General features: G+C 49.2%; 1 protein-coding gene and 1 non-coding gene across 2 annotated transcripts in view; one reads left to right on the forward strand and one right to left on the reverse strand.

The window, feature by feature from the left end:
• The window catches only part of RTF1 (RTF1 homolog, Paf1/RNA polymerase II complex component), a 71985-nt gene that overhangs the window by 26449 nt on the left and 30418 nt on the right, over nt 1-15118 (forward strand). The gene's annotated exons all lie outside the window — the stretch shown is intronic.
• LOC129014971 (U6 spliceosomal RNA) lies at nt 10645-10746 on the reverse strand. Its single transcript, XR_008494483.1, has one exon. It is a non-coding gene; the product is annotated as a U6 spliceosomal RNA (small nuclear RNA).

The following is a 15118-nucleotide window of genomic DNA, read 5'->3' on the forward strand; positions in this document are numbered from 1 at the left end:
ACAGTTAATTATTTTGGACAGTTCAGAAAATAACTATTAAAATCTTTATTAAAAAATTCTTCCAGCCACTGTGTAACTCAATGTTATTACTGTGAGCTCAAACTTATTGCTGCTGTGGACATTTTAGATTGGGTAGGGGACTTCTGAGAGAGTCTTAGGATATAAAGTTTGAGACAGTGGCTCTTTTTTTCCCCTTTCATAATGATTTTTTTTTTTTTTTTTTTTTTTGAGATGGAGTCTCTCTCTGTTCCCCAGGCTGGAGTGCAGTGGCGCGATCTTGGCTCACTGTAAGCTCTGCCTCCTGGGTTCACGCCATTCTTCTGCCTCAGCCTCCCGAGCAGCTGGGACTACAGGCGCTCACCACCACGTGGGCCTGGCTAATTTTTTGTATTTTTAGTACAGACGGGGTTTTACAGTGCTAGCCAGGATGATCTCGATCTCCTGACCTCATGATCCGCCGGCCTCAGCCTCCCAAGGTGCTGGGATCACAGCTGTGAGCCACCATCATAATGATTATTAATACATCTTTCATGGGTAAAAAACCACATACTGAAGTAGTTTGCTATGTCTTCTTGTTTCTTCAACTTTTGTGTCTTTAACGCCTGCGGATTAACCTTTTAGAAATTTGGTTGTTAAAGTGGCAATTCTCGGGCCAGGCATGGTGGCTCACACCTGTAATCTCAGCACTTTGGGAGGCCAAGGCAGGTAGATCACTTGAGGTCAGGAGTTTGACACCAGACTGGCCAACACGGCGAAACCCTGTCTCTACTAAAAACACAAAAATTAGCCAGGCGTAGTAGTGGGCGCCTGTAGTCCTAGCTACTCGGGAGGCTAAGGTATGAAAATCGCTTGAGCCCAGAAGGCAGAGGTTGCAGTGGGCTGAGAACGCTCCACTACACTCCAGGCTGGGCCCCAGAGTGAGACTGCATCTCAATAAAAATAAATAAAGTGGCAGTTTTCCATCAGAGGAAGCCCTCTTTGTACCAGAAGCTGCCCTGGATTTTTTTCAATCTTATATATGTCTCTCTTACCGTTTATTTTCATTAGTGAGCCATGAGTATAGGTAGAAAGAAATATGTTTGTCCCCTCAGATTTGCTAGGACAGAAAATTGGTCAAGAACAACTGAGCTAAAAAGTTAATCGGTAATTTGTTTATAAAATCAGAGACATGCACTGATTTTAGAGCAAAAAGATATTTGGCTAATTGATGAGGGAGAGGGGAAATGGAGAGAAGCTCTGAAAGTTTTCTATCCTGAAAAAAATGGGTACACTGGACATTAAGTATAATGTCATATTAGTGAGGAAATAAGTAGATGTTCACGTATAATGAATGTATCTTGGCGGGGGGAAACACCAACATTTAATGACAGTATATACTTGTCCTATTATTTTTGGTGATTGAATTATTCTCGATATCTGGAGGCCATGTAAAACTAAGAAGCAAGGCTGTTTGTAAGATTTACATTGGCCAAGGTCAAGGTCAGAATGCTGTGGTGTGGCACTTTGATGCTGTCACTTCCTCTCCTTGAAAGCATTTGATAAGAGAAGAAGCATCAAGCGTTCAAACAAGAGTGATTGGAAGGGAAAATAACAAGGTGAGGAGGAGGAGGAGAGCTAGCAGCCATTCAGTCATGAGTTGGGGTTAAAAAAAAAAATGGCCAGCAGGGTGTGGTGGCTCACACCTATAATCCAGCAATTTGGGCGGCCAAGGTGGGAGGATTGCTTAAGCTGAGAAGTTTGAGATCAGCCTGGGCAATATGGCAAAACCCCATCTCTACTAAAAATACAAAAATTATTGTAGCTAGAGGTGCAATAATAGAAAAATTAGGCCGGGTGCAGTGGCTCATGCCTGTAATCTCAGCACTTTGGGAGGCCGAGACAGGCGGATTACAAGGTCTGGAGCTCGAGACCATCCTGGCTAACATGGTGAAACCCTGTCTCTACTAAAAATACAAAAAAATTAGCCAGGCGTGGTGGCGGGCGCCTGTAGTCCCAGCTACTCTGGAGGCTGAGGCAGGAGAATGGCGTGAACCTGGTGGGCAGAGCTTGCAGTGAGCCGAGATTGCACCACTGCACTCCAGCCTGGGCGACAGAGCGAGACTCCATCTCAAAAAAAAAAAAAAAAAAGAAAAATTAAAAAAAAATTTTTTTTTTAAATACAAAAATTAGTCAGGTGTGGTGGTGTGCATCTGTTAACCCAGCTACTTAGGAGGCTGAGGTGGGAGGATCACCCAACCTCAGGAGGTCAAGGATGCAAGGGTGCAGTGAGCTGTAATCATGCCGCTGCACTCCAACCTGGGCAACAGAGTGAGACTCTGTCTCAAAAGAAAAAAGAAAAGAAAAATACTTGCTAGATTTTTTTTTTTTTTTTTTTTTTTTTTTTTGAGCCAGAGTCTTGCTCTGTCGCCCAGGCTGGAGTGCAGTGGTGCAATCTCAGCTCACTGCAACCTCCACCTCCTGGGTTCAACAGATTCTCCTGCCTCAACCTCTCGAGTAGCTGGGATTGCAGGCGCCTGCCGCCATGCCCGGCTAACTTTTTGTACTTTTAATAGAGATGGGGTTTCACCGTGTTACCCAGGCTGATGTTGAACTCCTGAGCTCAGGTGATCCACCTGCCTCAGGCTCCCAAAGTGCTGGGATTACAGGCATGAGCCATCTCGGCTGGCCCGTTAGATGTTATATGTAGTAGTTTTTCTGTTGATTTAAAGCCATGATTATGAATAACAGTTCTTGTACTGTGAAAAAATGTTTTCCAAAATATCCAGCTGTGTGGTACTGCTTTATACAGCTTCCTTTTTCCTCTGTTATATTGGTAAGAAGTGACCATTGTGTTCTTTTCTTGGTAATGTCTTCTATAACACTTCCAACTTACTGCATATTTTCTGTCATGGAGTCAGGAAGCCAGGGAATGCCATAGAGTTTAGGCTGGAATACCGCGCTTTAGTACTTGAACTTAGTGACAGCTGTTTAGATTGCCCATGAGCTTTATTTTATTTATTTATTTATTTATTTATTTATTTATTTGAGACGGAGTCTCTGTCTGTCGCCCAGGCTGGAGTGCAGTGGCGCGATCTTGGCTCACTCCAAGCTCCACCTCCCAGATTCACGCCATTCTCCTGCCTCAGCCTCCCCAGTAGCTGGTACTACAGGCGCCCACCACCACGCCCAGCTAATTTTTTTTTTTGTATTTTTAGTAGAGACGGGGTTTCTCTGTGTTAGCCAGGATGGTCTTGATCTCCTGACCTCGTGATCCACCCGCCTCAGCCTCCCAAAGTGCTGGGATTACAGATGTGAGCCACTGCGCCCGGCCTCATGAGCTTTATGTTTTACATATTGGCTCTTAACTGTGTAGACAAGCAGACAGTAACACCTCATCTTTCTAGACACCATTAAGATCTCATTGCAAGAATTTGGAATAAGGTGATTTTCATGGACTAGTTAATTGCTCAAATGTATTTTCAAGAAATTCCAACACTCCCAACCTAACAGTGTAATGTAGTATTAATTATATTGTGCATTTTTTGGTATCACTTCTGTTTTGCTTGTGCTTTTGTCTTCATAACTAGACTACAGGTTTTTGTGATTGAGTGCAAGGATTCTCTATGCTTTCCAGTTAAATGTATGTGATTGCTTGATGATGAAATACAATTGGTGTCTTTTGTACTTTATCTGATTACACAGTAGAAGGAAAAGAAAGCTAAGAAAGCTAAGGTATTCTTCATGTCTTCAGGCTGACATTAAATTGCATTTACTGCCTCCTGTCACTTGGGATTAAAAAAATTGCATTTACTCTTCAACTCCTGACCCCATTTTTTTTTTTTTTTTTGGAAACAGAGTCTTACTTTGTCAAGAGGGCTGGAGTGTGGTGGCTCGATCTCCACTCACTATAACCTCTGCCTCCTGGGTTCAGGCAATTCTTGTACTTCAGTCTTCCAAGTAGCTGGGATTACAGGCGCATGCTACCACACCCAGCTAATTTTTTTGTATTTTTAGTAGAGATGGGGTTTCACTATGTTGGCCAGGCTGGTCTCGAACTCCTGGCCTCAAGTGATCTGTCTGCCTCGGCCTCCCAAAGTGCTGATCCCAGCACAGGTGTGAGCCACCACACCCAGCTTCCTCTGACTCTTTTTTTATTTTCAGAAAAAAACACCTAAATCAGGAACCGTGCCCTCTCAAACACATCTCTTTTGTGGCCATTTTCAGTATCTAGACTAATGACTATAGAACCTTTCTTACAATTACTTTGACTCAGAATAACATTCAGTTCATATGGAAACCTACAATGTTACAGGGTCTTAGAGATCATCTGAACTTTTTTTTTCCACAGATGAGAGAACAGACTCACAGAAATTCTCATTTTTGGCTGGGTGCAGTGTCTTAGGCCTGTAATCCCAACACTTTGGGAGGTTGAGGCGGGCGGATCACGAGGTCAGGAGATGGAGACCATCCTGGCTAACACAGTGAAACCCCTTTTCTACTAAAAATACAAAAAATTAGCCAGGCGTGGTGGCGCACGCCTGTAGTCCCAGCTACTCAGGAGGCTGAGGCAGGAGAATCGCTTGAACCCAGGAGGTGGAGGTTGCAGTGAGCAGAGATTGCGCCACTGCCTGGGGAACAAAGCAAGACTCCGTCTCAAAAAAAAAAAATTATTTTCTTTTCATAAAATGGTACTTCACATGTATGTAGAACTTCCTGGTTTCTAGTGTGCTCTAAAACTTTTCTTATTCTCTCTCCTTTTAGTCTCACACTACCCTGGTAGGTGGTCAAAGGCAGTGTTATTATTCCTACTTTACAGATAAGGAAATACTCTCTGGTTAGAGGCTTGGGCTCTATCCCAGTTCTTTAGACCCTAATCCCAGTGTAGTTTGTCACTAGCCCAGCTGTTTTTTTTTTTTTTTGAGACGGAGTCTCCCTCTGTCACCCAGGCTGGGGTGCAATGGCACGATCTTGGCTCACTGCAACCTCCACCTCCCAGGTTCAAGCAATTCTCCTCCCTTGGCCTCCTGAGTAACTGGGATTATAGGCGCCCGCCACCAGGCCTGGCTAATTTTTGTATTTTTAGTAGAGTCAGGGTTTCACCATGTTGGCCAGGCTGGTCTTGAACTCCTGACCTCAAGTGATCCACCTGCCTCAGTCTCACAAAGCGTTGGGATTACAGGTATGAGTCACCACGCCCAGCCCCAGCTGTTATTCTTGAACCCTACTTACTGAAAGGTATTTTATTTCACTTGTAAATTCAGTTCAGAGTCACTGGGTTGGAATGGTTTCTATGCTGGGTCGTGAGACCTAGGAATATGGGTATTCCTTGCTCATTAGAGATAATTTGCTCTCTGAAATTTTGAAGTTTCTTTACTTTCCTGCCTTCATCATGCTCAAAATACTCAGCATCTCAATGCCACCCTATTCCAGAGCAACCAGTCCCCACCTTGTGTTTCTTCCCATCTTTCAGTTGCGTGCCCAGAAGGATAGCTGCTTCACAGAATGGGGACCTGCTTATAACATTCTATACACACTCAGCGTGACATAGGGGAATATAGTACTCACCTTCCTTGTTTCACTAGGTAATTGTTGCCCATTAAAATACCTGTTATATCAGTGAGAGTCAAACTGCCAATCTCTATTATTAGGAAGAAAACATATTCCATCCAGTCTCTTTTTAAGTTTTCTTTTTTTTTTTTTTTTTTTAAATTTATGAAGTATTTATTGATCATTCTTGGGTGTTTCTCGGAGAGGGGGATATGGGAGGGTCATAGGATAATAGTGGAGAGAAGGTCAGGAGATAAACACATGAATAAAGGTCTCTGGTTTTCCTAGGCAGAGGACCCTGCGGCCTTCTGCAGTGTTTCTGCCCCTGGGTACTTGAGATTAGGGAGTGGTGATGACTCTTAAAGAGCACGCTGCCTTCAAGCATCTGTTTAACAAAGCACATCTTGCACCGCCCTTAATCCATTTAACCCTGAGTTGACACAGCATATGTTTCAGAGAGCATGGGGCTGGGGGAAAGGCCATAGATCAACAGCATCCCAAGGCAGAAGAATTTGTCCTAGTCAGAACAAAATGGAGTCTCCTATGCCCACCTCTTTCTACACAGACACAGCAACAATCTGATCTCTCCTTCCTTTCCCCACACTTCCCCCCCTTCTCTTCAACAAAACCGCCATCGTCCTCATGGCCCGCTCCCGATGGTCGCTGTCTCTTCGGAGCTGTTGGGTACACCTCCCAGACAGGGCAGCCGGGCAGAGGCGCTCCTCACCTCCCAGGCAGGGCGGCCGGGCAGAGGCGCTCCTCGCTTCCCAGACGGGGCCGCCCGGGCAGAGGCGCTCCTCACTTCCCAGACGGGGCCGCCCAGGCAGAGGCGCTCCTCACTTCCTCCCATACCGGGTGGCAGCCGGGCAGAGGCGCTCCTCACCTCCCAGACGGGGCGGCCGGGCAGAGGCGCTCCTCACTTCCCAGACGGGGTGGCCGGGCAGAGACGCTCCTCACTTCCTCCCAGACGGGGTGGCGGCCAGGCAGAGGCGCTCCTCACCTCCCAGACAGGGCGGCCGGGCAGAGGCGCTCCTCACTTCCCAGACTGGGCGGCCGGGCAGAGGCGCTCCTCACCTCCTAGACGGGGTGGCCAGGCAGAGGCGCTCCTCACTTCCCAGACGGTGTGGCGGCTGGGCAGAGGCGCTCCTCCCTTCCCAGATGGGGCAGCCAGGCAGAGGCGCTCCTCACTTCCTCCCAGACGGGGTGGCGGCCAGGCAGAGGCGCTCCTCACTTCCCAGAGGGGGCGGCCGGGCAGAGGTGCTCCTCACTTCCTCCCAGATGGGGTGGCGGCCGGGCAGAGGCACTCCTCACCTCCCAGACGGGGCGGCCGGGCAGAGGTGCTCCTCATCTCCCAGACGGGGCAGCCGGGCAGAGGTGCTCCTCACTTCCTCTCAGATGGGGTGACGGCCGGGCAGAGGCACTCCTCACCTCCCAGACGGGGCGGCCGGGCAGAGGCGCTCCTCACCTCCCAGACGGAGTGGCCAGGCAGAGGCGCTCCTCACTTCCCATATGGGGTGGCGGCCGGGCAGAGGCGCTCCTCACTTCCCAGATGGGGCAGCCGGGCAGAGGCGCTCCTCACTTCCTCCCAGACGGGGTGGCGGCCAGGCAGAGGCGCTCCTCACCTCCCAGACGGGGCGGCCGGGCAGAGGTGCTCCTCATCTCCCAGACGGGGCAGCCGGGCAGAGGTGCTCCTCACTTCCTCCCAGACGGGGTGACGGCCGGGCAGAGGCGCTCCTCACCTCCCAGACGGAGTGGTCAGGCAGAGGCGCTCCTCACTTCCCATATGGGGTGGCGGCCGGGCAGAGGCGCTCCTCACTTCCCAGATGGGGCAACCGGGCAGAGGCGCTCCTCACTTCCTCCCAGACGGGGTGGCGGCCAGGCAGAGGCACTCCTCACCTCCCAGACGGGGCGGCCGGGCAGAGGTGCTCCTCATCTCCCAGATGGGGCAGCCGGGCATAGGTGCTCCTCACTTCCTCCCAGACGGGGTGGCAGCCGGGCAGAGGCGCTCCTCACTTCCCAGACGGGGCGGCCGGGCAGAGGCGCTCCTCACTTCCCATACGGGGTGGCGGCCGGGCAGAGGCGCTCCTCACTTCCTCCCAGACGGGGTGGTGGCCAGGCAGAGGCGCTCCTCACTTGCCAGACGGGGTGGCCGGGCAGAGGCGCTCCTCACTTCCCAGACGGGGTGGCTGGGCAGAGGCACTCCTCACCTCCCAGATGGGGCGGCCGGGCAGAGGTGCTCCTCATCTCCCAGATGGGGCAGCCGGGCATAGGTGCTCCTCACTTCCTCCCAGACGGGGTGGCAGCCGGGCAGAGGCGCTCCTCACTTCCCAGACGGGGCGGCCGGGCAGAGGCGCTCCTCACTTCCCATACGGGGTGGCGGCCGGGCAGAGGCGCTCCTCACTTCCTCCCAGACGGGGTGGTGGCCAGGCAGAGGCGCTCCTCACTTGCCAGACGGGGTGGCCGGGCAGAGGCGCTCCTCACTTCCCAGACGGGGTGGCTGGGCAGAGGCACTCCTCACCTCCCAGACGGGGCGGCCGGGCAGAGGCGCTCCTCACTTCCCAGATGGGGCAGCCGGGCAGAGGCGCTCCTCACTTCCTCCCAGACGGGGTGGCGGCCGGGCAGAGGCGCTCCTCACTTCCCAGACGGGGCGGCCGGGCAGAGGTGCTCCTCACTTCCTCCCAGACGGGGTGGCGGCCGGGCAGAGGCGCTCCTCACCTCCCAGACGGGGTGGCCGGGCAGAGGCGCTCCTCCCTTCCCAGCCGGAGTGGCCAGGCAGAGGCGCTCCTCACCTCCCAGAGTGGGCAGCCAGGCAGAGGCGCTCCTCACTTCCCAGAGTGGGCGGCCTGGCAGAGGCGCTCCTCACTTCCCATACGGGGTGGCAGCCGGGTAGAGGCGCTCCTCACTTCCCAGATGGGGCAGCTGGGCAGAGGTGCTCCTCACTTCCTCCCAGACGGGATGGCGGCCAGGCAGAGGCGCTCCTCACCTCCCAGACGGGGCGGCGGCCAGGCAGAGGCGCTCCTCACCTCCCAGACGGGGCGGCCGGGCAGAGGCACTCCTCACCTCCCAGACGGGGCGGCTGGGCAGAGGCGCTCCTCACCTCCCAGAAGGGGCGGCTGGGCAGAGGCGCTCCTCACTTCCCATATGGGGTGGTAGCCGGGCAGAGGCGCTCCTCACTTCCCAGACGGGGTGGCGGCCAGGCAGAGGCGCTCCTCACTTCCCAGATGGGGCAACCGGGCAGAGGCGCTCCTCACTTCCTCCCAGACGGGGTGGCGGCCAGGCAGAGGCGCTCCTCACCTCCCAGACGGGGCGGCCGGGCAGAGGCGCTCCTCATTTCCTCCCAGACGGGGTGGCAGCCGGGCAGAGGCGCTCCACACATCCCAGACAATGGGCGGCCAGGCAGAGGCGCTCCTCACTTCCCAGATAGGGCGGCCGGGCAGAGGGGCTCCTCACATCCCAGACGATGGGCGGCCAGGCAGAGATGCTCCTCACTTCCTAGACGGGGTGGCGGCGGGGCAGAGGCTGTAATCTTAGCACTTTAAGAGGCCAAGGCAGGAGGCTGGTAGGTGGAGGTTGCAGCGAGCCGAGATCACACCACTGCACTCCAGCCTGAGCACCATTGAGCATTGAGTTAGCGAGACTCCGTCTGCAATCCCAGCACCTCGGGAGGCCGAGGCAGGCAGATCACTCGAGGCCAGGAGCTGGAGACCAGCCCGGTCAACACGGTGAAACCCCGTCTCCACCAAAAATACAAAAACCATTCAGGCGTGGCGGCGCGCGCCTGCAATCCCAGGCACTCGGCAGGCCGAGGCAGGAGAGTCACAGGAGCCCGAGGCAGGGAGGTTGCAGCGAGCCGAGATCATGGCAGTACAGTCCAGCTTCGATAACAGCGGGAGACCGAAAAAAGAAGGAGAGGGAGACCGAAGAAAGGGGAGGGAGGGGGAGGGGGAGGGGGAGGGGGAGAGCTTAAGTTTTCTTCATTGCATATTTACAAAATACTTTTCTGGTGTTCTGTGGGGTTGCATACATGTACACCTAGGAAAGCAGGATGTCAGTGTGTACGAGTCCTGACAATGAATCCTTTCCTTTACCGAGATGGTTTTTGAGCAGTGGTCATTGGGAGATCCTCTGGCCTCTGTACTTGGTTCAGATGCAGACCAGTGGGTGCTCATTTTCTCATTCTTGGCTTATGTTTGGTGCATTTGAGGGCAGTTTGAAGGTTATGACAGAGCTTACCTTTCAGTAGAACCACAGTTCTCAAAACAGATTAAGAAGTGCCAGGTCATTTCCTCTACTTCCTTCTAGATGGGGAAAGTATAAGAGCATCCCTTTAACTCTTTCCTTTATTCTTTAGATCCCATTTACTACTACATCCTGGTGAAATCATTCATTTTCCCTGTGTCTCAGAATCAGGTGAATAAGATTTTTGCAGGGATGGGTGAGCCATCTCTGGACTAATAGCTGGATTAAGGTATTTCCATATCAATTCTGCTTAGACTCTGTTCTTGGGAGAAGAGGTACAGAGCAAATATTTTAAGTACATGCTTAGACAAAAAAGCATTCAGGAATCTCTGGTTTATGGGAGTAAATGATCTATTCTTGAGAAAAAAAATCTTTGGGAGATTATTGGGACCTATTTGTGTCTCTTTCCCTGAATTAAATAATAATAATACTGAGACTGGCTTCCAGATTTTTAAAGTGATCGTTTATCTTTGAGTGGTAGCAATACAGGTGATTAAAAAAAATAAATTAAAAAAATGGGAAATGTTGGCCGGGTGCGGTGATTCACGCCTGTAATCTCAGCACTTTGGGAGGCCGAGGCAGGCAGACTCCCTGAGGTCAGGAGTTTGAGACCAGCCTAACCAATATGGTGAGAGAACAGACTCACTGCAATTCTCATTTTTGCCTGGGTAGAGTGGCTCTACTAACCCTGTCTCTACTAAAAATACAAAAATTAGCTGGGTGTGGGGGCAGGTGCCTACATTCCCAGCTACTCGGGAGGCTGAGGCAGGAGAATCCCTTGAACCCAGGAGGCGGAGGTTGCAGTGAGCCTAGATCACACCACTGCACTCCAGGTTGGGTGACAGAGCGAGACTCCATCTTGAAAAACAAAACAAAACAAAAAATAGGGAATATTTCACGAATTTGCATGTCATCTTTGCACAGGGGCCATGCTAATCTTTTCTGTATTCTAATTTTAGATATGTGCTGCTGAAGCAAGCATAGGTGATTTTTTAAAATTAATTTTTATATTAAATTAAATTAATTTATTTATTTATTTGAGACAGACTCTCACTCTGTCACCCAGGCTGGAGTTCAGTGTCGTGATCTTGGCTCACTGCACTCTGGACCTCGTGGGCTCAAGCCATTCTCCTACCTTAGCCTCCTGAAAGCTGGGACTATAAGCGTTCGCCACCATGCCCAGCTAATTTTTGTATTTTTTGTAGAGACTGGGTTGCACCATGTTGCCCAGGCTAGTCTTGAACCCTGAGCTCAAGCAATCAGCCTGCCTCGGCCTCCCAAAATGCTAGGATTTCAGGCGTGAGCCACTGCGCCTAGCCTATTTTATTTTTATTTTTTTTGTCCCTGTTGTGGGGGCAGGTGATTTTTTTTTTTTTTTTTTTTTGAGACAGAGTCTTGCTCTGTTGCCCAGGCTGGAGTGCAGTGGTGCGAACTCGGCTCATTGCAAGCTCTGCCTCCCGGGTTCACACCATTGTCCTGCCTCAGCCTCCCGAGTAGCTGGGACTACAGGCGCCCGCCACCACGCCCGGCTAGTTTTTTTGCATTTTTAGTAGAGACGGGGTTTCACTGTGTTAGCCAGGATGGTGTTGATCTCCTGACCTTGTGATCCGCCCAGCCGGCAGCAGGTGATTTTTTAAATTAAAAAATATATTTCCTTAAATAGAGATGGGGTCTTGCTATGTTTCACAGGCTGGTCTCCAACTCCTGTGTTCAAGTGATCCTCCCACATTGGCCTCCCAAAGTGCTGGGATTATAGGTTTGAGCCACCACACTCGGCCTGGTGATTTTTTTTTTTTCCCCCAACTTTACAAATACTTTTCTGGTTGTGCACTGTGGTATGTTTCTCTAGTAATAGCTACTCAGGAGGTTGAGGCGGGAATATCACTTGAGCCCAGGAGTTTGAGTACAGCCTCGGCAACCCAGTGAGACCTCATCATAAAAACGAAAAGAAAACAAAAAGCAAACAATTTTTCTATATTTTTAAGGCCTAATATAATGAACTTTTATTATTATTAAAATTATATTTTAAAGGTTTATTAAAAATAAAATACAGGCTGGGCGCAGTGGCTCATGCTTGTAATCCCAGAATTTAGGAGACTGAGGCAGGAGACTTGCTTGAGCTTAGGAGTTTGAGACTAGCCTTGGTAACATAGTGAGACCTCCTCTCTACAAAAAGTTAACAAATTAGCCAGGTATGGTGGCATGCACCTGTAATCTCAGCTGCTCAGGAGGCTGAGATGAGAGAATCTCTTGAGCCCAGTAGTTCAAGGCTGCAGTGAGCTGTGATCATGCCACTGCATTCCAGCCTGGTCAACAGAGCAAGACCCAGTCTCAAAAATAAAAAATAAAATGAAATAAAATACAAAGTAAATATACAAGTAGCGGCACTCCAACTTCTCAGTACTGTAAGATATATATAAGAAGTTTTAGGCCAGGTGCGGTGGCTCATGCCTGTAATCCCAGCACTTTGGGAGGCCAGGGCAGGCGGATCGGGAGTCCAAGGTCCAGCCTGAGGTCGGGGGTTCGAGACCAGCCTGACCAACATGGAGAAACCCCATCTCTACTAAAAATACAAAATTAGCCGGGCGTGGTGGCATATGCCTGTAATCCCAGCTACTTGGGAGGCTGAGGCAGGAGAATCAGTTTAACCTGGAAAGCAGAGGTTGCAGTGAGCCGAGATCGGGCCATTGCACTCCAGCCTGGGCAACAAGAGCAAAACTCTGTCTCAAAAAAAAAAAAAAGAAAGAAATTTTATGTTTAAAAGTAAACTCACTCACATTATTGTAATCCCCCCAAAACCTTGTCACATACGGAACTGTTGGTTTTTTGCCTTTGATGTGATAGACCTGGCTCAGTCAGCCTCATGGGAGGTAAGGCAGCTTTGTTGTTGGAAGAAAAAAACAATGTTCCCTTCTCACATTCAGGTTTAGTTAGGAAAGCCCCTTTTCACTGAAAGCATTTTTATTTTCTTCTAGTTTACTCATGTCTTCTCACTACCCCACAAGGGACAAACATTATAGACTATGAATGAATGACAGTTGCTAAGCTTAGGTTGAAGCAGATTGAAGCAGATAGAGGGAGAGGGTTAAGAAAGCCATGGCTTCCTAGCACCTGCTCAGTTGGATTCTCCTGTATGACTTCACATTCAGGTCATTTTGCTCTCATAAACACTTTTTTCCCCCGACGAATGCAGAATTTGACTCTATTCCACGTGACAAACCCAAATCTGTAGGCAGAAATAGACCTAGTCCCTCTGACGTACATGTGACCCTGACAGCTCAACCTTTATGCTCTCAACCTCTTCATATTCCCATTGGGTAGAAGTAGAAAGGGCCAAGACGCTGTTCGGAAAAGGTAGGTCATGCCCATTTTCAAAACCAACCAATAAATGTTCAGTATTTATTATGAGTATAGTTGTGTAATTTTTTATAATGAGCCAGTGTAAAAGATGTTTTATATATTATTTACTCGAGTAATATCTTCATTGTCAGCATACAAAGTTGGTATATTAGGCCGGGCGTGGAGGCTCAAACCTGTAATCCCAGCACTTTGGGAGGCAAAGGTGGGCAGATCGCTTGAGGTCGGGAGTTTGAGACCAGCCTGGCCAACATGGCGAAACCCCGTCTCTATTAAAAATACAAAAATTAGCTGGGCGTGGTGGCGTATGCCTGTAATCCCAGCTACTCGGGAGGCTGAGGCAGGAGAATCGCTTGAACCCAGGAGGCAGAGGTTGCAGTGAGCCAAGATCACGCCACTGCACTCCAGCCTGGGTGACAGAGTAAGATTACATTTCAAAAAAAAAAAAAAAAAGTTGATATATTTTAGCTCAGTTAACTAAGAAAGTGAACACTTTTGCCTCCTTTAGGTTCTTTCAAACTGGCTTTAAAATTATCTTCCTGACTGGGCACAGTGGCTCCTGCCTGTAATCCAGCACTCTGGGAGGCCGAGGCAGGTGGATCATGAGGTCAGGAGATCAAGACCATCCTGGCTAACACGGTGAAACCCCGTCTCTACTAAAAATACAAAAAATTAGCCAGGCGTGGTGGTGGGTGCCTGTAGTCCCAGCTACTCGGGAGGCTGAGGCAGGACAATGGCGTGAACCCAGGAGGCGGAGCTTGCAGTGAGCTGAGATCACACCACTGCACTCCAGCCTGGACGACAGAGCAGAGTCTCAAAAAAAAAATTATCTTCCTTGAAATGATTAAAATGTGAAATGGTTGAAAACTCAGACTTAAAAGGGAAGTATTAGGGCTGTGCAAGGTGGCTTGTGCCTGTAATCCCAGCATTTTGGGAGGCCAAGGCTGGAGGATTGCATGAGTCTAGGAGTCTGAGACCAGCCTTAGTGACATAGCAAGACCCTGTCTCTACAAAAAAATTTAAAAATTAGCTGGGCATGATGATGCACACCTGTAGTCCCAGCTACTCAGGAGGCCGAGGTAGGAAGATCACTTGAACCTGGGAGGTCGAGGCTGCAGTGAGCTATGATCCTGCTGCCCTGCACTCCAGCCTGGGTGACAAATGAGTCCCTGGCTCAAAAACAAAAAAAAGATTAAAAATAGCACCCTTTTACAATGTTTTGTGAAGGTAAACTAGCAGACTGTTGTTCTTAAGAATAGCTCATATGGAAAATTTCTAAGTTGGAAACATCTTCAGAACTACACCTCTACCCAACCCCACCCCCTCAAAAAAAGACCAAAAGAATTTACTTCTTCTATTATCTATTGTGAAATAGGAGGTTAATTTCTCATCCTATTATAGAAGGAACAAAGACTTTGTGCCTTTGTTGGATATTAGATGTAGAAATATTATGTTAATACCAGACTTAATATTCAGTCTGTGATAATCAAAAGATGATTATTTATGGTAATTAGAATAAAGTTTCTGAGTAAAGTATTTTTCACCTAAAATCATTTTAAGTTGGCAAGTTAAAATATCAAAGGAAATATGGTTTAATGTAACTAAATAGACTGCAAATTTGTAAGGTGGTTGTATGGCCTTTCAACTTATAATTAAAGTGCTTGATGAAGATGGTTTTTTGGCCTTGGGGTAGTTAACTGTATTGCCTGCCTGTTTGACAGTGCAAATTACAGGTTCCTTATGTTTTGATATCTGGGATTTCCTGTTTATGATCCAGTTTAAATGTCATGTTATTGTATAATATATGCCAGTGTTTTAAAAAGGATATGCACATATATTTAATGATGTACATTACTTTCTACCTCTTTGGAGTTAGTGCCAGTGCTGCCATTTATGCCAAAGAATGGCCTTCATCCTTTCTCTCTGTGCTTTCTGCAGTTTTCTCCTGGGCACAAGCTACATTCCCTGCCTTCCTGAGACCCACCCCAAAACTAAA

Source organism: Pongo pygmaeus, chromosome 16 (genome assembly GCF_028885625.2).
Source record: "Pongo pygmaeus isolate AG05252 chromosome 16, NHGRI_mPonPyg2-v2.0_pri, whole genome shotgun sequence".
Classification (NCBI taxonomy): Eukaryota; Metazoa; Chordata; class Mammalia; order Primates; family Hominidae; genus Pongo; species Pongo pygmaeus.